Source organism: Balearica regulorum, chromosome 4, assembly GCF_011004875.1.
Source record: "Balearica regulorum gibbericeps isolate bBalReg1 chromosome 4, bBalReg1.pri, whole genome shotgun sequence".
In the NCBI taxonomy this organism is placed as follows: Eukaryota; Metazoa; Chordata; class Aves; order Gruiformes; family Gruidae; genus Balearica; species Balearica regulorum.
The window spans coordinates 34,137,475-34,164,145 of record NC_046187.1 but is presented as its reverse complement, the minus strand read 5'-3'; the positions used below and the strand labels follow the sequence as shown (position 1 = coordinate 34,164,145).

At 40.9% G+C, this 26,671-nt stretch overlaps 1 protein-coding gene across 1 annotated transcript in view; it reads right to left on the bottom strand.

Annotated features, from left to right (window-relative positions):
* The window catches only part of TRIM2 (tripartite motif containing 2), a 131,400-nt gene extending 105,004 nt beyond the window's left edge, over positions 1–26,396 (bottom strand). Inside the window, exons 1-2 of the mRNA XM_075751722.1 lie at positions 26,260–26,396; positions 14,344–14,488 (exon numbers count right to left, since the gene is read on the bottom strand). The gene's annotated coding sequence lies outside the window, so the exon portion shown is untranslated. The remainder of the gene's footprint in view (positions 1–14,343; positions 14,489–26,259) is intronic.
* Between the last annotated feature and the right edge of the window lie 275 nt (positions 26,397–26,671).

Genomic DNA, 26,671 nt, shown 5'->3' with positions numbered 1-26,671 from the left:
GTGTAAAATAAGTTTTCCAGGTTCTGCTACAATCAGCAGTATGCCCAAGCAAACATCTGCTCTAACAGAATTCGTTACAGACAAAATGGGATTGAAATCCCATTGTTGACTAGTGAAAAAAAAGCAGATAAATAGTTCCTTTTCTTTAGCATCAGCAGCTTATGTGCTTTGTATTACTAGAAAACAAAACGTGATGGGAAAAGCCCACATTTCTCAGGCAACAGCCAGTCTTAAATCTCTGGGCATTTAGTGTGTGGTGACTTCTCTCCTTTTAAGTAAAGGAAACTCTAGTACTCTTTTCCACAGAAGCACCATTTTCTTGCTATGAACTATTTGCACCTCACTAAAAAATACTTCGAGATTAACATTATACTAATTAATAGTCAGGCCTAAATAAACTTGCTGCTTTAATTATATCAATTATTGCTTTTAGAGACTTTATTGAAAACATCAGAGATGGTGAGAAGGACATTTTCATTTCATGCTCTCTCAATACCCTAAAGCCTTTCATTAAGCCCTTCTCTACAGATGTCCATCCTGGCCCCAACTGGCTCAATAGCTGCACTAGAGCAAATTAAACCTGACCATCATGGCGACATCCAGAATTACTGACTACTAGAGAACATCACGGACATAACCACTGCCTGACAAACAACTGGTTGTTGTGTTCTCATCTACAGATTCTCACCCTCCTTTTGTTGCCATATCCTTTTCTATAAATGCAAACAATGGATGCATAGCTATTGCTCTGTGTTGCTGGGCCACTTGGAATAGAAATTTTACTACCATCTTTTGACTGTAAGGAGAACTACACCTTTAGAGAGTCTCCTTTCTGTATTAAGTCACTGCAGGAAGTAAATCTTCTTTAATTCAGTGAATGAAACATGTAAATATTTAAATAAAGCATCCATTTAAATATGGAGACACAAGATCAACGGTGTAGACTATGAGCTGAGTCCTTTACAAAAAACAATTTGGTTTGAACTACCCATAAGAAGGCCCATAATTTTGGGCAATCACAGTACACACAAGAAAAAAACATCAACAGTCTTAAAGGTGCCAGGCACATCTATTTCACATGTCCCAGTAAACTGTTTGGAAGCAGCTCCACTATTACAGCTCCATGTTTCATCTGGCACTCCCAGTCTGTATGACTACAATAGTGCTCAGTTCTTGGGCAGATCAGTACAGATTGTAGTTGGTATTAATTACAGACTCTTTTGATTTTCAATTAGTAGTTTATATCTAGATCAATTCAGAAGTGATGGACAGTACCACTTTCTGAAATGTACAGTGATCTACACAAAACTATTTCAGTTCCTAGGGAGAAGGTATCTCACAGAATTACAGTCCACAATCCTTATTGGAAGTCTTAGCACCAAGGATTCTTCCTCTTCTATGTCTAAACAAAGTTCTTCTGAAACAACTACACTGTGCTCCTACACAAAATGGTGATATTTTGAAACCATGTTAAAACATAATACTGACATTTTTAGGGAACTGCAGATGAATCTCATGTATTCATAAAAGGCAAATTCCAAAGCACTGCAAATAGGCAAATATATTTTAAACCCAAAGTAACATGTAAAAATGTACACTGTCCATTTGACATTAAAAACAACCTTGGTAGTGGGGTGTTTAGTAACATTCCTCTGCATACCAACAAAGGTTCTGCTGGATATCTGACAACAGAAACACTGGTTTAACAGCCTGTAATCTCACAACAGTATTTTTGCCAATCCCTGAAAATAAACCACTGGCATTTTGGGTGTGCATTATGGCGTGTGTGGTTTAGTAGTGCTTTACCACGGTATAAATTCAGGTCAAAATCTTGGTTTCAGTGTAGTCAATGGGATATTTGCTAGAGGCCTCAGTGGAGTTGGGCTTTCATCCACAGTATTTAAGAAGCGAGTCTATGGTCTGAAGAAGAGCAAAGGAGAAAGTAAAAAAGTTTTTTTTTTCCATTGCAAACAAAAAAAAGTTACAATAAACACTAATGGGTAAATTCTAAATACTACAGTACTGTAGTAGCTAACTCCTTTCACACTGGAAAACCAGTGCACAGACTTAACTTTTATACCTGCTGGATGGAGAGAACACTTTACTGCTGAATAAGTAAAAAAAAAAATTAAAAAAAAAAAATATCACATTTTATCCAAAAAACCCTTGTCTACTCCCCTACTCCTCAGTAGCAATGAAAGCAATCCTCTCCTGCCCCCTGACTCCCTTAAGTTATGTTGAGTCTACTTTTATCCTGGGTATGTTTAAGTAGAGCAGTTTTTCTGTCTCTGGTAACAATGCTTCTGTGCTTGCACACTACACCTAAAAAGGGGATGCAATAGTAAATCCTTTCCATCCCTTTTTGTCTGCTAGTTCAGAAAATAACTTGTCATTGTATCTCTCAAGGCTTGGGAACCCTTGATCTCAAATCCACTGTTTCACCAAAGACGCTGGTTATTGGCATGACGAGCCTCACAAATTGGTAATGCATGTAACTTCTGTTCTCTTTTACATGCTTTTACACCGTATTAGTGTTGATTATAGGGATGTGGCTTTGTGAAGAGCTACGTCCTGAGGTTTGAGCATCATCAATCAGCTGAAAGAATGTTTATCTCACAATGAGCTAATGATTTGTTTGTAGTCCAGCAAAGCAAGCAGCCTGTATGCCACCTGGAAAGGAGATGACTGTCTAGCTCACATCTGAAATATATCAGCATTCCTACAGTAAGGTGAACTGTCACTTATCCTGTACAAGAATATTGAAACTGACCTCTAAGAAAGTGATGAATTACAGGAAAACATGAAGAGAAAGAGAGGGAACGCTTGAATCTGAACAGAATTCCAAGAAAAGTTTGGCCAGTTACCATATACAAGTAACCCCTAAACAGAGGGTTTTTTCAGTGACATTTAAATCCAAAGCAGTGGATTTTGTCCAAGAACTGGATCCCAGCCATAAAGCACCAAAGTATTCTGACTGCTTGCTAGCTGAAGATGAGCTAAAATGCAGGCAGATATAAATATTTGCTTTTATTTTTTTGGCCTGTCTCTGCACCTACTAACTTTGTTGTTTATATTTGGCTTATGTAAATAAATTATCGTTCCACTTTTATCTTATGGGGGATTTTAGGTTAGCTGGCAATAAATAAAATATTCTGCTATGATGGGTGTGGACGATCATTAAGACACAGGTATTGGACCCATTTTCAAGGTGTCAGTACCCCACCACAAGTAAACATACAGAATAAAGAAAAAGTGAGGAGGACCTCCTTTTTCTAAGCTGTTCTGCCTGGCTGGGAAGCTGGCAGTACAGAGTACCACTACAGAGGAAATGTCATCCCCACTGATTAACATCTGCTGGAGATATCCCAGCATGTGAGAGACCTGTGGGGAGAATGCCAAGACCTAGGTTATCACCCAGACCTCTTAAATGATTCATGTTTTAGTACTCCATCTGGGACAGGAAGCACTGAGCAAGAACCTGATACGTACACGTATATTCCTAAACTGCATCAGAAATGTTTTGAATGTCCCCTGGTATCGAATGTTCCTGTTGCTTGTCTGGCAATGACAAGAGATACTTCTCCCTCTGAAAAAGTAGTCAGCGAGCACAAGTCCAGTGTATGACAGAAGTGCAATGCAGGCATAAATTTCCCATGCCTCCCCTCTTTAGGGGAATTATTAGCTTGCTTATCATCACTGTTCCTTCCTAAGATTAACAATACAACACAAAGATCCAGACGAATGGAAAAACAAAGGTTTGAAAAGTTATGTATTATGGGGTTCATGAGTTGTACTTATGTATGTACTCTGTATCATGTTTGATTAGAGAATTCTCTTCTAACAATTTTGGACTTTCCATTTACAGTACTCAACAGAAATATTTGTGGTGACATTCCAAATGTTCAGAATGTAGATTCCTTCCTATTTTACTGGGAACTCTGAATTAGACCCCTACTGAAAGACCAATCCAAACAAAATAAAAACCATTTGCATAGAAAACTGATCCACAAATTAGCAGTGTTCACTGCATGGCCAATGCAGTATTTCATTATTTTTCATTTTCAAAGAAATAATTTCTATGTGGTCAATTACTGGCTACAAGTGAATTCTGAGATTACCCTGCATGCCACAGCATGAAACTGATGATCTACATTTGATCCTAAATGCCTGGCAGGACTATGTTCTGATACGCCTTTGTCTCTCACCCTATTTTTCTTCAAAAACTCAGGCTTCTTTTTGAAATGTGCCTGCTTTATACATATGTTTTCAAGCTTTTATTCTATACCAAAAATACCTGGAGAACAAGATGACAGACAGCATGAGGAAAAAAAAAAGCTATAGAGTTATTTCATAGAATCATAGAATGGCCTGGATTGAAGGGACCTTACAGATCATCTAGTTCCAACCCCTCTGCCATAGGCAGGGACATCTTATACTAGACATCCAACCTGGCCTTGAATGCTTCCAGGGATGGGGCAGCCACAACTTCACTGGGCAACCTGTTCCAGTGTCTCACCACCCTCACTGTTAAAAAAATTTCTTCCTAATATCTAATCTAAGTCTACTCTCCTTCAGCTTAAGGCCATTACCCCTTGTCCTATCACTACATGCCCTTATAAACAGCCCCTCTCCAGCTTTCCTGTAGGCCCCTTCAGGTACTGGGAGGCTGCTATAAGGTCTCCCTGGAGAAAGCCTTCTCTCCTCCAGGCTCAACAATCCCAACTCTCTCAGCCTGTCCTCATAGGAGAGGTGCTCCAGCTCTCTGATTAGCTTCATGGCCCTCCTCTGGACTCGCTCCAACAGCTCCATGTATTTCTTGTACTCAGGGTCCTCAGATCTAGACGCAATACTCCAGGTGAGGTGTCATGAGAGCAGAGGGGCAGAATCTCCTCCTTCGACCTGTTGGTCATGCTGCTTTTGATGCAGCCCAGGATACAGTTGGCTATGTGGGCTGCAAGCGCACACTGCCAGCTCATGCTGAGCTTCTTATCAATCAACACCTCCAAGTCCCTCTCCTCAGGGCTGCTCTCAATCCATTCTTCACCCAGCCTCTAGTAGTGCTTAGGATTGCCCCAACTCATGTGCAGGACCTTGCACTTGGCCTTGCTGAACTTCATGTGGTTTGCACGGGCCCACCTGTGGAGCCTGTCAAGGTCCTTCTGGACCTTTAAAAAAAGTCAGGGTTGGTAGCATATTCTGGAAAATGCCAAAGGGTTTGTGGAATAAATTCCATTTGGCAAGTTTAGAGATGAAAGAATCCAGCTGCTTTCAAACACCAAATACATCACTAAAAAGTCCCTAAAATTGCAGAAACATCTTAAATCAATTAAATATATCATCCTCCCACACAAAACAAGAACAGCAGCAACAAAAGAACCACAAAACATCCTTATTTAGATAGACTTCAATGCTAGCTGAAGTATGTCTGTTCCAGGCAGTTTGTCAAAGAATATGCTTCTATACAACAAAGAGCATAGGGTTGAGGGATTTTATGATGCTTCAGGCTATTGAAAAGCTAGGCAGAGAGATGAAAGCAGTCATGCTGCTGAGGAACCTAGGATAAGGAACCAGGCTGAGCCATATGATGATTGGAATCCTTTGCAAAAGCGTTTCTATCCAATTGATTACAGTCTTTGAATGACTGTATCGCTGAACAGGAGTTATCGGTTTAGGACTTGATTCAATGTTGAAGTGAAATCAGTCATGACTTTCTACTACCTTTAAAAGGTCTTTGGATCAGATGCTAAAAGAATAAACCACATCTATTTATTTATGTATCCTTTCTTCCAAGTTTAGGTACAACCTGTTCAACTCCTTCATGACATGTAGGGCATGTAAAACACATGGAAAACTGCATGTGTCTAGCAAAACTGGAACTTGGAAGAACTTAAGACAGGGACTAGCTCTTTCATTGTAATAGGAGAAAATACTCATAGAGGAGTCTGCAGAAATGGCAGGAATACTGCAGTTTTAATTCTAAAGAGAATCTATATTTTCAGGCTCTTGTTCCTTGTCATTGTTCTTTTAAGAGAATATCCACTGCCACAGGTTCCTAGCTCTGCTCCTCACAGCCACAGCCCCTTGGCAGAAGTTAATACCCTGCCCAATCCAACTACTGATGTGACTGCACTCCAAAACAGACTTGCAAAATGGGTTGGCCCTGCTGAAATTTGAACATTTTTAAATGGACCATTTCAAAGATCTAGGTTTGAAGTCAAGCACACTAGCACAAGTGAGGGTAAGACAGCTTCCAGTAAACAAAGACAAATGAGCCACTGGAAGCTACTGACAGAATATTATCCTGGGACAACAGCCTGGATGTCCAAAAGGCCAGCAAGGAGTCCTTATAGAAAGAGTCTTCCTTGTAGCCAACTAACACTTGAAGGTAATAATTGCATTAACTAAGAAGCAAAATGAATAAACTTTCTATTGAAAGTTCCTTTCATCTCTCCTTATCCCTTGATAATACTACAGTATCAATTATGAAGAGCTTTGAAACTCACATTTCAAGCTGGTACTTTCCAGCTAGTCTTTAAAAAGACAAACATTAAATCTAAGCAAAAGCAGTTCTATAACTTTGCAGTATGATAAACAAACTTTTCCATTTCTAAACATGCACACACAAAGAATGTAAAAAAGACTTGTGCTGAAATGGCAGGAGATAGAAGGCACAAATTTGGCAGGCAAGATGACTAAATAAGAAAAGCCTTCACATTTTCCAATTAAAGTGGGATTTGCTTTGACTGATCTGCTGCAAATCAGTCTTTTTGTCCTTTATCAAGTGTTTTCCCTCAGCTTGAAAGGAAGCAGCTAAGGAACATCATGCTGTGCTTGTGTACAATTAATTTAGCCAAGCACTGAAACATTCAGAGAAGAAACAGAACAGCCCTGTCTATGACATGTAGATTTTTATACTGTGCTTACACAGCGCTCAACATCCAGTATGGTAAAAGCACTGTAGCTTCCAAGATCTGTGTATTATATCCTATTTATGTATCACCTCCACAGTGTCTGTAAAATACCTGAATGAATTACAAAAGCCGTAACATCACAGAAAGTTGTCTTCTATTCAGTAATCAATATAGGCAGTAGGGCTTCAATCCACAAAGGGATGCCTATGTGCCACTATGGATCAAGCTGTTTATAATTAGAGTGAGAATCACCTCACTATACAGAGTCTGTGTAATGTCTTACACATTACCCCAGCCCTATGATTTTAGATGTCTGAAGATCTCCAAAGTGGTCTATTAGAGATTTCATCTTATACCTCCCTATGCACAACATGTTTTTTTCCAGTGCTATACTTATACTTGGCCTTTAATTTGCCAGCAACTGCTTTGTTAGGAAAAAAGTCTCGCTTTTATCACTTTGTCACATCCTATTGCTGAAACAGCATTACACTGATTCAACATCAATCTGACACAAAGCACCTTGTTGTTAATGATACTGAAGTAGCTTTAATGTTTTTTCCTGTAGATTCCTTTAGGTAGTAATAAGCTTTACTTTTGATGCTCTAGTCTTTATGGTGCTGGACATTTGTATGCAAATGGACAAGAGGCACAGCAGCAGAAAATGAGACTTTGTATTTTTTGATGTTGGTTGGACTGAATCTTCTCAGCATGTCTATATAAGGTTGACTAAAAAGAGGCATTATTTTTATATCAGATATGTCCCCTACAGGCAGACTATTTTCTACATTTCCAGGAATTTAGCTTCTTTGAGATTTAAAGTGCCAGTCTTGGGGCTGACTGAATACTATTTGCCAGCTGACACTAATTTTGATCTTCTCTAATTCACAATCATTCACAAATACTTCTCACTGTTGAGGAACAAGTTTTGTCCCTGTATACTTTTGCCAAACGGTTTGGTGGCCCATTTTGCAGATGCTGGTTGCTCATGAACATACCAGCTATTGACTCTTTGAGTTATGCATATGCTTTTCATCCATTGCCTTTTTTGCCGAGTAGGTGGCTGAAACTTTCATGGAAAATAATCAATAGCAAACAACAGAGAATGGATTTCCATGACTAATCTTATGGGATTTGCAAACATCTCCCTGACTGTTCCACCATTGTACAAATGTACCATTCCATCAATGACTGTTCCACCATTGTACAAATATTAAATACTGCCAAATAGCAGAGCCACCACAGTCTTCAAGAATGTTGAATAAAAATGATTAAATTGTTATATTTACAAGAGTTTAAATATACAAAGGAAGATGGTTATGACCCACCCTCTCCTCATATTGCAAGCTTTTCTGTAGCTATGAATGCAGAATACACAATAATCTCACAGAACAACAACAGAAACTCTAAAGGCACACCAGAATAAATATCAAGAGCTAGGCACAATGATGGGTAACATGCCATCAAAAAGGAGTGCACCAACAGGACTTGAACTCAGAGTGCATCAGGTATCTGGCACAGCTGATCTATCTCAATCTGCTAAAGGTCTCTAGATCTCCAAAGCATTGAGAGTGAACTTGATTTATCAGAACTAGAGAAAAATAATGGCACAGGATGGTCAGGGGTACAAATCCTAACCTACGTCAACATAAAATGGAGCATCCTACTGTTACTCCAGGTCAAGAGCTAGCACTCTGTGCTGCCAGTCCAGTCAGATAATATGTATAAAGAAGCATGTGAGTAGTCCCCTTACTTACAATACCTATACCGTTCACAGAGGGATGAGTGCCCAGCTATAGCAAAGCTTTGGGTGAGGTTACTGATCACAGGCCTCACAGAGTTTGCGTTAAAGCTGCTTTAGTACTAGGAATTTCACAGTATGAATACTTGCTACTATCAGGCTAAAGACAAAGCACCTATTCAGAGACTTTCATTCACCCATTTTAAAAAGGTTTACAAGGGTAGCTGATAAGAATTGGCTGCACTTTGCTACCAAGGCACTACAGAAATAGCCCTTTTTTTTTTCCCCCTAAAATGGCTTCTTCTTTGAGTGTCCCAGTGTTTCTGTCCAGGGTTAAGCTAAACCTCTTGAAAAGACTGAGTATTGGACACAGTGGTGTTCCTCTGAACAATCCTGTCATCACAGCAGGCATTTAGCACTTCTGAAAATGTTACCAGAGCCCGAAGATTAACACTTCAAGCTAAATACCCAGACCTGAAGAACACTTTTAATACACAGTCCTATGTCACTAAGACAACAGTCACACAGCAAGTCCGTGATAGTCAAACTCCATTAACTCTCAAAGATGTTTCTCCTTCAGAGCAAGTGTAAATATGAGTAAATGAAACAAGCTATACCACATTGCTTGTTTCTTCAAGAATAATTTGCATGTGGAAAACTACTCAATAGAATGGCGTATGTTGGCATGACAATACATTAAAGATCTATTGTGTAGAAATAGAACAAGAATAATACACAAGGGGATTATTATGAGGACAGTACTCTAGAATCTCATCAAATGTGGTTTGTTAGAAATAGGAACAAATAACACTTTCTCTAACTTGGTTGAACTTGCAGCAATGATGCTTAAAGCTACTAATAAAATTTTCCAAAGACCTGAAACAAAAGCTGCTTTTGTTGTACTCCTCTTTGTAACTTTTTCAGGAATATTTTAGGCCTAGAAAATTTACCAGTTTTGACTGATGGGTTTTATTTTGCCTGCATTCTTTGTCACCCTGTATATATATTCTTTCAATCATCGAATAACTTCTGTTTTGCTCTCTGATCCTTTTGTTTTCTTTTCTTTGGGCTTCAAAAATAAAAATTTATAAACAAGATAAAAGGACACAGGGTGGTGGTTTTCTACTTTCAAGAACAGGGATAAATGTTTTGAGTGGGGATATAAGAATTAACACATACTGAGAAGATAAAGAACTCAGAATAACAGCTGAAGTTCTCCACTAGCACATACGTAAGCTGCTTTGCATAAATCAGATGCATTATTGTGTTTGGGATAAGATACTCTAAGAAGAAGTAACCTTAAAAAGGTAAAACAAATACACACCACTTACTATATTCATGAAGGACTAGACTGGAGCTTTACCCCTTTTACTTGAAACACAATTAAGTTATATTCAAAGTCTTGTTCTGAAGAGATATTTTTAGAATCAATTATACTAAGAGGTTTGAGCTACCTGAAGATTAATCTTTTGGTCTCAGCAAAAACTTAGCTGAATAAAGCAACTCCTCTTCTATAAGAGATGTCATTCTTCAGCTAGAGACAGAGGAAATAATTTCCAAAAATGTCCTTTTTATGACCTTCACTGGGTTGGAGGATAAAATGATCATCTGACTGTATTCTTGCTCCTGCCAGCAAAAATTAGATTGCTCAGATTATGTTTTCCATTTAAAGTGAATGAAGGCTTTCAGGAGCTCAGTTTTCCCTCAGTAGTCAGCCCTGCTAAAATGGGGTGTTTTCTTTTGGCACATAGTTTCTTAGCAGTAGCCAGGACTAGTGAGACACAAAGCTCTGTCAGTGGGGAGAAAAGCAGTAGCAACTATATATCTGCACTACAGTCCTGAACCTGACTGCCACTGATGTACACATGAAGGAAGAGTAATGACAACAGCATAGGTTTCAGGTCTCAAACATTACTCAGACATCCAGGCCACACTGAAGCTTGTGCTGCTTCAACAACAGGGTGACAACTACATTCAGCCTGCCTTAAGCCATCTGGGGCACCTCTCCTCTGTGTCACGCTGCAGGCATACCCATATTGAGGAAGCTAGACCTGCTAAAAATTAAAGTCCTTGGGCGGCAGGCTCTCTGGGCCATTCACCGTATCGTCCAGTGGTAATGAAAACGTGAGACCCTTTGTAGAAAAGGCTATTAAAAAAATTACAGTACTTCAAACTTCTCAGTGATTTTTCTACCCAAGAAAGGAATATATAAGTATTTTAGCATAATACCTCATCAACCAACTTTCACTAGAATAAGTCTTAAAATTAACTCTAAATGTGTGTAGTTTGTATTCTGTTTGAAAACCTATTTTTTCCTTCTTCCAAAGAACTTAATTTCCCTTGTTGCCAGGGCTTCTGTTTTGCCTCAGGCTTGTCATAATGCTCAATTCTTTATAGTTTTGCATTTTTCTCCCCTAAGGACATTCTTTTATTGGCTCAGCAAGACCTTTTTCATTATATATTCTCTTTTTTGCTCTTTTTTTCTCTCAGGCCTTCTCTCTTTCATGCTCATATTTACTACATATGACGATGTTTTACATTTCCGAACTATTAATTTCCTAAGGTTTCTTTAATCCTATGTATCCCATTTCATAAGGATCACATCCGTATTGCTTGCTTCTCTCCCTCAGGCATTCTTCTTCACCTCCATGCAGTTGTCACGTTGTTCCCTCTCTCTTTTTCTTTTGGTCTTTTTTCCTCTTCAGCCTTATATCACCTTCCTTTGCTCCTATCACTATCAAACTGATAAATAGTTTCTGAAGTCCACAGACCATGGACAGCAGGGCAGTACCCATTTCTTTGAAGTTACCATCCATTCAAGAAAGGGGCTATCACTGTCCTTCCCTAGTGAGAACTGACTCACATTAAAGCCCAAGAATTCTGTCTCACAGCTGCTTGAGATCAAGGAGATACCACTGTGGATGCAACCTGCTCTTAGGAGACAAGAAATCAGGGATTACAACATTTCATCAATACTGATCCTGTATTGAACAACTACACTTGAAAAATTCCACTCTGATTGATATAACTTGGGTGACCACAAATTTTATTTGCTTCAAAAGCCTAACCTTAGACCTGTGAGGAGTCATTAGCTATGGTGGTGTGACAGCAGTCATATCCAGACTAGTTTCTGAACAGGTGAGGGAGTAGCAGGTGTAAAATCCAGTAGGTCTCACTTGGAAGAATGAAGCTGTCAGGTCAGAACTCCTAACAGGTGAAGGGGAAAAACTGGAAAATCGACTTCTACAGGTGGAGCTAACTTAAATACTACTGCAACCTCAGATATCCATTAGTGCCAGAGAATTCCAAGAATTAGAAGGTGACATAAGTAAACTATAACTATTAACCCCAACGACAGGTATACATACCTTTTCCTCTACCCATGTTTATCCAAACAAATCAGCATGCAAGCACACATTAGATGGGAAATTCTCTCAAGAGCATAGAAGGAGGTTTACAACCTCTGACTTCCCAGGCCAGGGCAGGTGCAGAGGGCAGAGTCACCATTAGGTGTGAGCTGCTGGCCTCGGCTTGACTGGGCAGGACAGGAAAAGGGAGATGCTATCAAGCAAAGGCAGTGAAGCTCTTCAGACAATGGTAGCCAGTAGGAGCGGCAGTTTTAAAAAGTTTCATGAGCTGGCTGTGATCTTAACATTTGGTCCTAATGAGCTGCACTGAACTTTCTCCAGCACAGTTGTGCTTAAAGCTGTTTTTCTGGACCAAGGCTGCTGTCTTGGTCTAATTATTGTAATAATTCCACATTCCCAGGCCTTGTATAATTAACTTGGGTTTGTGGGTTTCCAGAGAAGACCGCTATTAAAACCAAACCAAGTTGGTTAGTGGTAGCAGTAGTGTTTGCATTACTGCAGCACCTCTAAAACCTAGTCATGGCTCAGGATTCTAGTGTCCAGAGGCTGTGCTGAGGAGAATGAAGAAACATAATAGAGTACACATTATACATCACAAGATGGAAGCACTGCATTCCAGCTTGGCAATATGGCTCAGCATCTCACATTTGGTTCTTTGTGGACACGTGATTTCCTGTTGCCCAGTGAATACTAGCCTGGGGACCAACCCACAACACTGAAATATTACTCATCTATTCAGATATGAAGCCACCTTCCTCAGGGCAGGGCCTGCTGCAGGGAGAGCAAGTGACTCCTGTAGGTACTCACACGCTTCCCATCAGAGCCATACTGAAGCAACTCTCTGTCCCTTAGGTACTCATCATTGCAATGGTAAAGAGGTGAGGTCTTGAAAGACAAAGCACCTTGGCCAAGGTGACACCAAAAAAAATCTGTGGCAAAGCAGGAACTGAATTCACATTTTCCTGGTGGCCACAGGGCTTAGAGTCTACTATTCTCTAAACAACCTTTCCTTACATCACACTAGGTTTGCATGCCATATTAAAAGCTAAGATGCAAATGTTTAGACAGCACATCTAATTTCTTCCTTTTTAAAAAGACAAATGTAAGGTAGAGGTATGGTCCCAAAAAATATTTGGAATTTCCTTTTTATTGTAAAATAAGCCAACAAGTTTTAAGCTTTTCAGCTCAATTTTTTCCTCTTACTTTTCAATCCTACACTCAAACATTTAACCTCTCTTCTTTGTCCAGTTGCACTGGTCTTTGCTTTCTCACTTTGGCCACACCTACACTCCCCTCTCCACCATTTTTGTTTGCAGTCTCTAGAACAGAAACATTCTAAACTAAAATTTTGGTGAAGATTTCATTCTATGATTCAAGGAAAGAATAGTTCTGAATGAAACAGTCTGATGCCTTAGAGTCAGACACAGTGAGCCCTAATCCAAATGCTAGTCCATTTATTTATCTAACAGTTCACTCCAAAAGATAACCATGCTAATCAGATCAGAAAGTACATCTCTGCAAATATACTGTGGCTGCACATTTACTGGGAAACACTTGAAAAAGTTACTTGCACAATCATGCATCATTGGTTATGTGTTCAAGATAAAGTTTAAACACTGTTTATACCTTTCAGTTTATATCCTGTTATCTTTGTCTGTGTACTAAGAAGATTTAAAATCTCCAGACCATCCATTAAATCTAATAACAGATTAGCAAAAAAATTACAAGGCTGTAAAAAAAATATTTAACAGATACATTAACATGAATCCTGATGCAGTAAAACATAACAAAATTATAAGAGTATAAATTACTACTCAAAATATTTTAGTGTATACATCTTGTAGGTTTCTAACTGAATTATTTTTAAAATATCTGCTCCTTAAAAAAATTAAACACATGACAACTTAAGCGTAATCTTACTTTTTGTATGTTTTCTGCACATGAAATAATCCTGTGTTTTTGTAAATGAATGAACCAACACCATGAAAATAAACTAATAAAAGTAGTTAAGGTAAAGTAAGCAGTCCTTGCTGAGCCAAGCCATTTCATTGGTGAGCACTGCAAAACCAAGGAAAGTGTTACAATTTATATGCCAAAAATCCAACTTTAAGCAACTCTGCTTTGAAACTGCAGATAAGGAGGGCTCACAGACCATGAATTCTCCCATCAATTTATGACCTGTCTCCGGTGCTGTTTCTCTGCTTTCAGACCAAGAGGAGCAGGGAGTTTTAGAGACCACATTCAGCTGCAGACAAGAGGTAAATAAGCTCATCAGCTCTATTAACAAGAAAGAAAGAAAGAATGAACGAACTTGTTAAGTACCTACCTTCTCCTCATTTTCTTGGTTCCAGCTCCTCTGCAGTCTTCAGCCTTGCAAAACTCCTCTAGCCTGTGTGACCCTGCAACAGGCTCGAGTGATTCATTGTGGCAAACTTCCTTCCGCTCAGCTTCAGTTTATACGACCAGACTGGCTGAGGTGGGAAAAAAAAGAAAACAAAACAAAGGAAAAAATAAGAAGTGGAGGGATTGACAGGAGAAACTAAAACCATCTTAAGAAAGGTCTGGTTAAGGCACACTGTTCTTTCACCATGTCAGAGAGTTAGGTGACTGACTATTGACTTTGGCTGTAGGTCACTAGGGTGCTAATGCCGGGCAAGGCAAAAGGCATCTTGTCCTTTGATAGGATTTAAGGGTAATCTTCAGGAGAAAGAGTGAGAACAGTTATTAGCATTTGGGAGTGTGATTGCTAATCCAGCAATGATGCATGACTGATTTATTAACTGTTTCACTCGCAGAAACAAATGGAAGAAGGCTCTGCCAAGAATCTGCTGTTCTTTGATGGAGACCACAATGTCTGAATCCCTTTCTTAGAGCAAAGCCGTGGTAAATGCTGAGCCTGTGTGTTTCGCAATGAGGGATTAATTCTGTCTTAATGCATAATCCCATATGCTCACAGAGGAGAGAGTGCTGCAGAGAATTAAAAAAAAAAAGCATGCAGAAATATACCTAGTGTGTTATATATGTTTATAGACAAAGAGGAAGAAATATTTCTGCATGCATTTTCCCCCTGTTTATCAACTTCATCAGTAGCTAAACTAGGTCACATGTCAAAAGCAAGCCATTAGTGCTTCCCCTACTTCTTCCCCTCGACCACCAAATCCTAATTCCACATGGCAGCCAAACTGCACATTGTGGGTTACACTTCAACAGGAGAACACTGGAGACTCTTACACAAAAAACATTCTCTGCCCCAAAAGGCTTAAAATCCAACCATTCACCATACTGAAACAGCTGCATTAGTAGCTCAGACAAAAATAATTCATTTGCAACATTCTGTAAAATCCCACCCCATAGGCACCTATTTGCATGTTGCAGTAATATGTCCAGGAAACGACTTGCTGATCTACACAGTGTCCCAAGTACAAGGAGCAGATGCAGAAGTTTCCACCCTGAAGGGCCATATGTGCAGCGCTTAGCTTTCACCTATCCAGGTCCTTTATCACACATAGTATTCAGCCGTTTAAGTCGAATTCATGTCTCACTTTCAGAATTCTTCCCAAGTCTGAGTAACCTAGTCAAGTATCCTAAATGATATCTACTCCTGTGTTGGTTTTGCATGGCAAGGTTTTGGTAGCGGGGGGGGGCTACAGGGGTGGCTTCTGTGAGAAGCTGCTAGAAGCTTCCCCTGTGTCTGACAGAGCCAATGCCAGCCGGCTCCAAGACGGACCCGCCGCTGGCCAAGGCCAAGCCAATCAGCACCTCTGTGATAACATATTTAAGAAAGAGAAAAAACAGTTAGAGGGCTTTTGCAGCCAGAGAGAGGAGTGAGAAGATGTAAGAACATCTGCAGACACCAAGGTCAGTGCAGAAGGAGGGGCAGGAGGTGCTCCAGGCACCTGAGCAAGATTCCCCTGCAGCCCGTGGTGAAGACCATGGTGAAGCAGGCTGTCCCCCTGCAGCCCATGGAGGGAGGATGAGGGGGTGTAGAGATTCCACCTGCAGCCCGTGGAGGACCCCACGCCGGAGCAGGTGGAGACACCTGAAGGAGGCTGTGACCCCGTGGGAAGCCCGCGCTGGAGCAAGCTCCTGGCAGGACCTGTGGATCCGTGGAGAGAGGAGCCCACGCCAGAGCAGGTTTGCTGGCAGGACTTGTGACCCTGTGGGGGACCCATGCTGGAGCAGTTTGCTCCTGAAGGTCTGCACCCCGTGGAGGAGACTCACGTTGGAGAAGGTCGTGAAGGACTGTCTCCCGTGAGAGGGACCTCACGCTGGAGCAGGGGAACGATGAGAGGAGTCCTCCCCCTGAGGATGAAGAAGCGGCAGAAACACCACGTGATGAACTGACCGTAACCCCCACTCCCCGTCCCCCTGTGCCGCTTGGGGGGGGGGGGCGGAGGTTGAAGCCGGGAGTGAAGTTGAGCCCGGGAAGATCGAGGGGTGGTGGGGGGAGGTGTTTTTAAGATTTGGTTTTATTTCTCATTCCTCTACTCTGTTTTGCTTAGTAATAAATAAGATGAATTCCCTCTCTAAGTTCGGTCTGTTTTGCTCGTGATGATAATTAGAGAATGATCTCTCCCTGTCCTTCTCTCGACCCGTAAGTTTTTTTTTCATTGTACCTTTTCTCCCCTGTCTAATGAAAGAGGGGAGTGATAGAGCGGCTCTGGTGGGCACCTGGCCCTCAGCCAGGGTCAACCCACTACAACTCCCTATTATGGCTTAAGACAACACTGCTTTTGAAATAAGAGCTATTAAAATTTGCATTGTGTCTTCTCTATTTGAGTTGCAGTTTAATTGTTAATTACTTTATGTACCAGATACCTCATAAAAACAAGTCAAGACGCAGATCTCGGTTCAAGCAATCCACATTATATAACAAGTGAGAATTGTTAGCTGGCAATAAACAAAATAAGAGCAAATGAAACGGAAAGAGTGAGGAGGGGAACACAGCCTGTAAGAAAGGCCAAAAGCTATCTAGACCATCAGCCTGATCCATACAGCCAGAGCTCTCTGCCTGTATGAATCCCGCAACAGTTTAATATCATTGCTGAAAACCTTCTACCACATTTTCTTCCTCTTCAACTCCTGTCTTCAAATTTAACAGAACATCTTATGAACACAAAAATGCAACCCATTGCTGTTCACACAGCAAAACAACTCCATTCAGCAGTCCATTCCCTGGATAATTTGAATAGCCAAAGTTGGCCTGCAATTAAGGAGAGTTGGCCACATGCCATCAGCTGCACAAGGTGTGCAAACACTGTGCCATTATAAGACATCTGCATAAAAACATCGCTTCCAAGCGATCAAAAAAGCCTAAAGATTAAGATCCCCCCAAATCTAGGTCAAACATGTTTTTTAAAAACTAATGTCCTAGGAAAAAAAAAAGTAAGACTGGACTAAGAAGTTACAAACTGTGGGTAAGAAGAAAAGCATTTGCATAGTGCTGCTTTCTCAGCAAATCCTCTCACTTACATCAGCAGTGAAACTGCCCACACTGCAAGAGCCCTGCCTAACTCTCTGCACCTCACCTAGCTTTGGCTTGTACTCTGTAACATTATATTGTGCTTCATCTTCACAATTAATCTCAATTACTTTTTCAGACAGATTTGGACCTCTCCTCTGATAATTTATGAATCCTGCAAGCTGATCTAGGCATCAGAACATCTACTCAATTAATATATTGACTTATTTTGGTTAAGTAGTAACTTTAAAAAGCAGTACAGAAATGACAAAATGTCTCAAGATGGCCATTTGTCATTAAAAATTGGGATAATGGCATAACGTCAAGAAGTTTTACCTCTACTTTTGGTGAGCTTTACAAGCCTGCTTTTGTCTAAGGAAGGGAAAAGCCTGGAAATAAATAGCTATAGGACAGCTTAGCAGAGGGAGATACAAGAGCAGGGCACATTTCAGGTGGAACAAGATGGCAACTCAGTGAGGGAGCCCAGCCTGCCTCAGTCTCTAATGATAGGAGCCCCGCAGGGTGACAGGTTAAGCCAAGTGGAAAAATTTATCCTAACAGTCTGGTTTCCCACAAAATATATAGCCTCCAAACCCCATTATAATCCCACTTGACTTTCTTCAGTGCAACATTATCTGTCAAGAATTGTCTTAGTAGGTATGTAAGGTAACTACTTTGTAGAAATTCACTAAAGTTTTTAAATTTAAAGAGTTGCTTAATTTTTGTCTCCAGTACAGATAGTATCTTTTTCCTTACTTAGCTGGTACATATTCAGCACCAGACTAATTTAAAGCACTAAGACCTTATCAACTCTCTCTCTAGTATCCTAAAAATACAGCAGTCGTCTTCCCTTCTTTTTCCATGTTCACAGAAAGTAAAACAGCCTTTTACTCTATTATCTTTTATTTGAAGGCTCCATACAAATTGTTCCTTCAAAGCCTTTATTGCCTTCAGAGGAGGAAAGCATAAACATCCCTTAGCTGTAGTGCCTGATACTCGAAAGTTCATGCTGACTTTTTGCATCTTTAGACACCAAGAGTCCCTGGCAGTGCTACCAGGAATCTCAAACACATAGACACGAAAAATCAAATTAATCAACACGAACACTGTAATTGCTCAACACAAAAATATTTGAATGTGAACGTTTAAATAGTACATCCCAGGACTCATGTCATATTTATTGCACATGATTTTATCTTCCTGTATCAGTCCAGTCACAGGCTTGGACATGTTATTTCTAGCAAAAGAAAAAAAATCATGTAGAAAAAATGGCCTAGCCTATTGCACCGAGTACTATACCACCCAAGAACCGCAGCTGGGTAATTAGCAGTTTACTCTTAGGTCTGAAACCAGCTTATATTGACAGGAAGAGAAATTGAGAAGGTTATCTCCCACTGACCTGCTAGCTTCTTCCCCACAAAAAACACTGCATCTTCAGGGTTGAACAGTCCTCACACATCAATCTTAACAGCTTTGTCAACATCTGCATGATGGTTCATCAATTACCCTGCCCTGCCTTCTGTCACCAGCAAAGTTTGGGGAAAATTTATCCCACTGGACAGTGACTTTTTCTGGAATAAAAGTCTATGTCTTTTCTTTAGTCCATGCCTAGAAAGAGAATGAAGAAACACGGCTAGGGTGTTAATCTAATCAATTGCCTTACCAGAGACTTTTCCTCCATTTTTAGTGGACTTTGTTTAATTTCACTGGCTCCCTCAAGACTTTCACGTTTGTTGTTGCTCAGTGCTTTGAGTCTGTGGCACAATGCAAGACAGGGTAGAGATACTGGAGTCACTCTGAACTGCTTCCGCAACCAGCCTAGGTTAGTATCCAGGAACACTCCAGGAGGACTTTTCTTAGCAGCTATGTATACATCATGTCCTAGGGACAAACCCTACACGTTTTCAAAGGGCAGCTTGGAATCTGATTGTCATCTCAATTCTCTCCACGTAAATCACAGAATCATAGAATGGTTTGGGTTGGAAGGGACCTTAAAGATCATCTAGTTCCAACCCCCCTGCTGCAGGCAGGGACACCCTCCACTAGACCACGTTGCCCAAAGCCTCATCCAACCTGGTCTTAAACACTTCCAGGGATGAGAAATCATTTCCATTAGCGCTGAAGAACAACTGAACTAGAGGCTGGATTTAGTGAGATTCACACAAATCATTCATCAGCCCTTTCAGGCAGGGCTCTTTTCCTGATTCTGTACTGCAGCTAAAAAAGCTAGCTCACACCACCTTGATCTGCAGCAAGGGTTTCCAGGCACACAAGAAGAGGAGGAGGGGAAAGAGAGAAACAGAAGTATGCGTAGAGAGCCCCATCTGCCAGTCAGGAAGGAAAGATAAATTGCATGAAAAGGATCCATGGCCTAGAGGAGGTTCTCACATTATCATTCACAAAGTGTTACAGCTTTGATCTATAATCCATGTTCTCTTCTTCTTCCTCCTCCTTTTACATCCATGAGCAATTGTTATCCTTTCTTTTTCTTGGACTTAGAGCCGTGAGTCTGGGGAGATCAGATCTTTTTAAAGTGTTTTGCTCTTTTGTGGCAGCGTTAAGACGACAGCTTTCTATGACTGCATTTTTCTGTGGGAGCAGGATTTCTCTCCCAAAGCAGCAGGTATTGCCCACTAACTCTCTATCATTATGGAGCACTTGGAGGTCCTGGACTGAAAACAAATGCAGAATATCAGTAACATACGTTTTTAAAATCAAGAGACCCTCTTCTCTTATTTTAATGTAACTTGATAGAATTTCCAAGGCTCTTCAAGGATAATTCAAAACCTCCGATTAGTGCTTTTTGCTTTAAAGTTACCACAGTGTCCTCAAAAGTAAACCAAAACACACCTGCAACCAAAGTTTCGTACAGGAGTTAACCACTATTTCTTTAGGATTTATGGGGCCAAATCCTGCTTAATGAAACAACCCAGGCAAATGCTAAGAATTAATGAGTTTGACCCAAGGTATTCTCTTCTTGACAACTAACCAGCTAAAAGTCATGCTTAAAGATACGCCCATTCACCTGTGACATGGGTGCACAAACAAGAATGGGAGAGCAGATGGAAGGATGTAGTCAAGAGAAGAGAATTTTGTGAGAAGCTAGGCAAGATAATTGATAGTGGGGAGAGTTCTTGGCTTAAGAGGGGCTAAACAAGTTCTTATTTCAAATAAGAAGCTGCAAGATGTTTAATTTCCCTGCTGACTCAATGTTGTGACATTGAAAGCAAGAGGAGGGACATGCAATGGAAAGGGGCAACGTTTCCTCTCCTGTTACACAGGAGCTATTCAAGAAAGGAGAGAAACTGAGCTCAAATCTATGCTTCACTGCTCATAGCATTTGCCAACTGGCAGATATACAGAGTGAAAAGGTCCATTGGCAAGGAGAAAGCTCATCATCTACATCCCTTGCAGCTGCTGATACTCGGCCAACACACTCCTACTCTGATGTCAGTGGCCTAAATGAGGGCGATACTCTAACTGATAGTTTAATCCCAGGAAATCTCTGCTGAATTATTAACTGAGGCTCTGACTTCCACAATAACTGCACACTGCTCCTCAAGCACAGAGAAGATTCCTTAGCTTCCGATTCAGGCAGGGAGAATTCTGCAACTAAACCCTGGTGCAAAGTCCAAACTTACTTTCAAGACAGATCTGTTCGCACATGTTCACCACCACCACAAGCCCTCAGTGAGCAGAAAAGAATCGTCCGGTCCCTCAAGTGATTAGAGCTGGGCTATGTCAGCAATAATTGTTAAGTGCAGCAAAATGCCATCTTGGCACTGAGTAAACATATTCAGAATACATGAAAATACTGCAACAGCATTTCATCTTCCCTTCTAGGGGCTGGAAAGCTAAAGTCTGTTCAGCTTTCAGAGTCTCTTGTGGATATAATAATTTTATTTATAAATGGAAAACTCGTTCATGACTCATCTGCCTGTATTACCAAGTAGATTTTTTAGTTCAATAGCCAGACGTCCATTATGTGGGCTGCTAAATGATTTACACTGATTGAGTATGCACTGTATGCAGCTCTTGCAAATTTTATATGCTGGCTGTACGGAGAATGAATGCTTGCTGATTATGCTCCAAATAGCAATGAGCCCAATTACCTAAGCCACTAACTCCCAGTAAGGAAGCCAGAAATGCAGCTGTTGCTTCACTACCTTAAAGAAACATTTACTGTTTGGATCCTAAACTACAGTAACTTGAAGTAAATGGGAGATTTACATACTGAAGAACAAGCCCATGAGTTCAAATCACCTCTTTTAATAACTGTTGTTAATTCCTTATGCTCTAGAGCTTTGCATTCCAGAGTAACGCCTCACCCCACACTTGGGAAAGCAGACAAGAATCCAGCTACTTTGGGAACCTGAGTGATTTCTGAGATGGAGCCACAAAGATGAGACAACTGGGAAAAAAGGTGAATTTCGGGGACAAACACAAGGACACTTCTGAATCATCTTGTGATGAAAAACTGACTTCTATCATACACAGCCAGAATGAACTTTGGTATGAGGAATAGATACTAATGACTGCATAAGAATAATTCAAAAGCAGCCCATTTTGGCTGAAAGCAATGTGTGGTGGTCACCTAGTCCAAACGCCTTTTCCACACTGGGCTAACTTCACATTAGATATTGAGATCCCAGGCCTTGTCCACTCAAGGTTCAATGTGGACCGAGATATCACATCTCTGGCACTGGTTCCACTACTCTGAAACTCTCGTGGGGAAGTATTTTTTTCTGTGTCCTACTGGAACTTTCCTTGTTGAAATATATCACTGTTGCCCCTTATCCCTTCATTGTGCACCTCTGAGCACACCAGCTTTGTACCCGGTGACAGAGCAGAACCATTTCCACAGGCACTGCATGCAGAGCAGTGATAGCAGTGGCCCTGCTATCACCAAGACCAAAGGGACATCACTACCAGAGAAAACAGCTGCAGTTCCACAGGTTGAGAGCAGCTACAAATTTAGCTAAGAGCCTCATTTAATAGCTCATATTGCATTTCAGGGCTTTGACGCACATGTAATTGTCTGATGTCAACACAACCCTGCAACCACAATGCTGCTGAGTCTGTGCTTCAGGGAAGGACTTAAAGCTAGGACTGGAATAACAGGAAAATCAGAGGAGGGTGAAGAACAAGCTTACTAAGTTCACAAAGCACCTGTTATACAAAACACTTCTTCCTTTCATGAGCACCAGAGAAAGTCGCACAGTCTATCACAGAAATAAAAGAACAAGCCAAAAATTACCAATGTAATTGAAATCAGATTCCTCTGCTCTTGTTCACCAAGCACATTATGAAGACCAATGGCTAAGTGACTTCACATTGCAATCAATAATGAAATCGCTGTCCATAGTCAATAAGGTTTTAGCTCCTGTTCCAGACTGAGGTAAGACATGAGGGAGGAGGCACTCCCTCACATACATCACACTGGTGCACATCTCAGGAGACTCAGTGTAGATCATAGAATAGTTTGGGTTGAAAGGGACCTTTAAAGATCATGTAGTCCAACCCCCCTGCAATAAGCAGGGACATCTTCAACTAGATCAGGGTGCTCAGATCCCCATCCAACCTGACCGGGAACACTTCCAGACATGAGGCACCTACCACCTCTCTGGGCAACCTGTTCCAGTGTTTCACCACCCTCATTGTAAAAAATTTCTTCCTTATATTTAGTCCGAATCTACCCTCTTTTAGTTTAAAACCATTAACCCTTGTCCTATTGCAACAGGCCCTACTAAAAAGTTTGTCCCCATCTTTCTTATAAGCCCCCCTTAAGTACTGAAAAGCTGCAATAAGGTCTTCCCAGAGCCTTCTCTTCTCCAGGCTGAACAACTCCAACTCTCTCAGACTTTTCTCATAGGAGAGGTGCTCCATCCCTCTGATCATTTTTGGCCCTCCTCTGGACCCATTCCAACAGCTCCATGTCTTTCTCCTGTGCTGAGAGCTCCAGAGCTGGATGCAGTACTACAGGTCAGGTCTCACCAGAGCAGAGGGGCAAAATCACCTCCCTTGACCTGCTGGTCACACTTCTTTTGATGCGGCCCAGGATATGGTTGGCCTAATGGGATGTGAGTGCACTTTGCTGGCTCATGTCCAGCTTTTCATCCACCAGCACCCCCAAGTTCTTCTCAGGCCTGCTCTCAATTCCTTCATCCCCCAGCCTGTACTGGTAACAGGGGTTGCCCCAACCCAGGTGCAGGACCTTGCACTTGGCCTTGTTGAATCTCATGAGGTTCATATGGGCCCACTTCTCAAGCTTGTCCAGGTCCCTATGGATGGCATCCCATCCCTCAGGTGTGTCAACTGCACCACACAGCTTGGTGTCATCTGCAAACTTGCTGAGGGTGCACTCAATTCCACTATGTCATTGATGAAGATATTAAACAGTACTGGTGAAGACTGCGGCAAAAAAGTTGTTGAGTACCTCAGTCTTTGCCTTGTCCGTTGTTACCAGTTTGCCAGTCTTGCTCATCAGGGAGGCTATGCTTTGTTTGACCTTCCTGATGCTCTTTAACCTGCCCACTTCCTCTCATAGTTCTGCCACCAGGCTGAGCAGATCAGCCACTTGGTCACACCTCACACAGCTGTTCTCGCTACTGCTGTCCATTCCTAGTGACAGGCTCTGGCACTCCCTGCAGCCTGAGACCTGGGTGGCTGCATGTTCTCGTGGCAGCTCTGTCTGGGTTGCCACATCCATTCTGGTGAGTGCAGAGGACAGATGTAATCTCTTAAGTTTAGCAACACAACCAAAGCAATTAAAAAAATATATCTCATTTTTAAATAAACTTTTGCATGTGAGAAAGAACTGCCTTCCAAAATTCTCAAATTATTTTTACAGATATTAATGGGTAAGGCTTAGCCATATCTTGGAACCTAAGATGCCTACCTGCACCTATCTGTAGGGTTTGGGAATGGGAAACAGTGCACACCACCGAAATGCAAGTTTCCCACTTAGCAAACGGTACAGCTCCAACTGCATAGAATTAGGCAAACCAGAAAGAAATGAATTATGAAACTCCTCTTTACAAATGTGATTTGAGGATTCAATCCATATCCCTTCCTCACTGGAAATAAAGATAAGGTACTTTGGAGGATCATTCTGGAGGCCAGTTTATCCGCCCATTCTCTCTCCTGCTCTGCATCTTTCAGATGACTTTGTACAGTGGCTAAAAGGGAGAATATGAACAGATGGCTGTTTGCTCTGATAACTATGTCTGCTCCTAGACAGATTAATTGGTTACAACCCAGTTAAAGATTACAGCCTGGTAAAGTGATACAGACAGTCCTTCAGTTACTCTTCACAAACCACGAAGAGACCAAACTACATTCGTAAGAATGAAAATGGAGTTTCAATACATGCAAGGGATTGTGCAAAACACATTGCTGTACAGTATTTGTCCTTCCAGACTACAGTTTTAAAGAGTATAAAATTTACGTGAAGGAACATAAAGGTCAAATGGAGGTTTAGAGACATAAGGCATTCCTAAGGATTAACAAACCCTAGGATATTTGACAGAATAGTATCAGTATCATAACTACTTCATGTTTATCCAGTCCTTTGGCATCAAGCTAGTCATGAGACTTGGGGGCTGTAGTAGTATCTAATTTCATACCTCTTCTGATTACGCTGAGAAGAGATTCCCCTTCGAAAAACTAGGAACATGCCAGAAGACTGGAGCATTGTACTGATACTCACTAAAGAGGAGAATAGGCTGACCTCAGTAATTATAACCCTCAGTGCAAGGCCAGACAATGGCAAAGCCCATGCAATGCAATCAATAAAGAATGAAAGGATGGGAACGTAAGTAGGGCTGGTCCACCTGATTATATGGAAAATAGACACTGATTGCATTCTCTGAGACTGTGGGATTGATTGCTAATGATAATCATGAAAGTGTAACAACTTTAGTAGAGTACTTCACATAGTGCTGCAGGGTACTCAAAAAGGTAGCTCTTATCCCACACCAATGAAAGCACAATAAATGGATTAAAAATTGGCTAATTACCAAACTCATAGAGATTGGGGAAACATGATCAGTTGAGGAAGTTTCTAGTGGAGTTCTGCAGAGTTTCATTCTGGGTACATAGCTGATAAAGGTGGGGGTTTTCCTCCCTCTTCTATGAAATAGACATGTGCATAACACATGTATACGTATGTAGGTGGTACACACACGTATGCTTATCATACTGAGACTGGAAAGGGTAAAAGGACTTGATCATAAATAAATTCAGCCTACTAACACATAGTACTCAAGCAAATGCAATGCAATAAATGTAAGAATAGCAAGCACAGGCCTCAAAGGATGAGGGTGTATGCTAGAAAACAAAGAACTTGAAAAGAATTTGGGTTTACAAAAAAAATTAAGAGATTACAGACACATCTGAGGAAGGAAAATGAGCAAGTACAATCCCCGTGTTTGTACTGTGCTGCAGGGGAGGGGAGCAGCAGTAGAAGAGCTCATTTCTCAGGTCTTTGATTAAGAACTGAGGAAGAGGCAGAAAGAGTCACAAAGAGGTGAGAGCTCAAGAAAATACTTTGTATGAGAGGCCTATGAAGCTCTAGCTGTTTAGGCTATCAAAAGGAAGACAAAGAGATGACTTAGTTACAGTATATAAATCCTTCACAAGGAGAAAATAAATATTAGAGAGTTGCTTAACACAGCAGAGAAACACACACACAAAACCCCAGTGATTCAAGCCAAGAAAATTAATTTGTGAAATCAGACAAAGTTATAATCTACAAGGTGATTAACCAGAAGAGCAAATTACCTGGGGGAAGATTTTTCATCTTTGCTTGGTGTTTCCAAACCAAGACTGGATGTCTTCATGGAGAAGAGAAGCTTTAGTCTGACTCTTCAGATCAAGGGGAAAACAAAATTGAAACTATGCCAAAAGCACCAGTTTTCAGCCTGTGGCGCTTGCCTGTAGTTTACTTCAGAGGTTGCATGACCCTTCTCACAGTGCTGACATCCAAGTCTTTTATCAGTCACCTACACTCAGCTAAGATTCATCTTCTCCCACTACCAAGTTTCAGCAGTTTTTTTTGTTTTGTGTTTTTTTGTTTGTTTGTTTTTTTTTACACACACTCTGTATAACTTTAAGCTGGTTGATGAGCAGGCATGACCATTTTTAATGCACATAATGAAAGAAAAAGTAACATTTTCAAGCAGATATCTAAAAA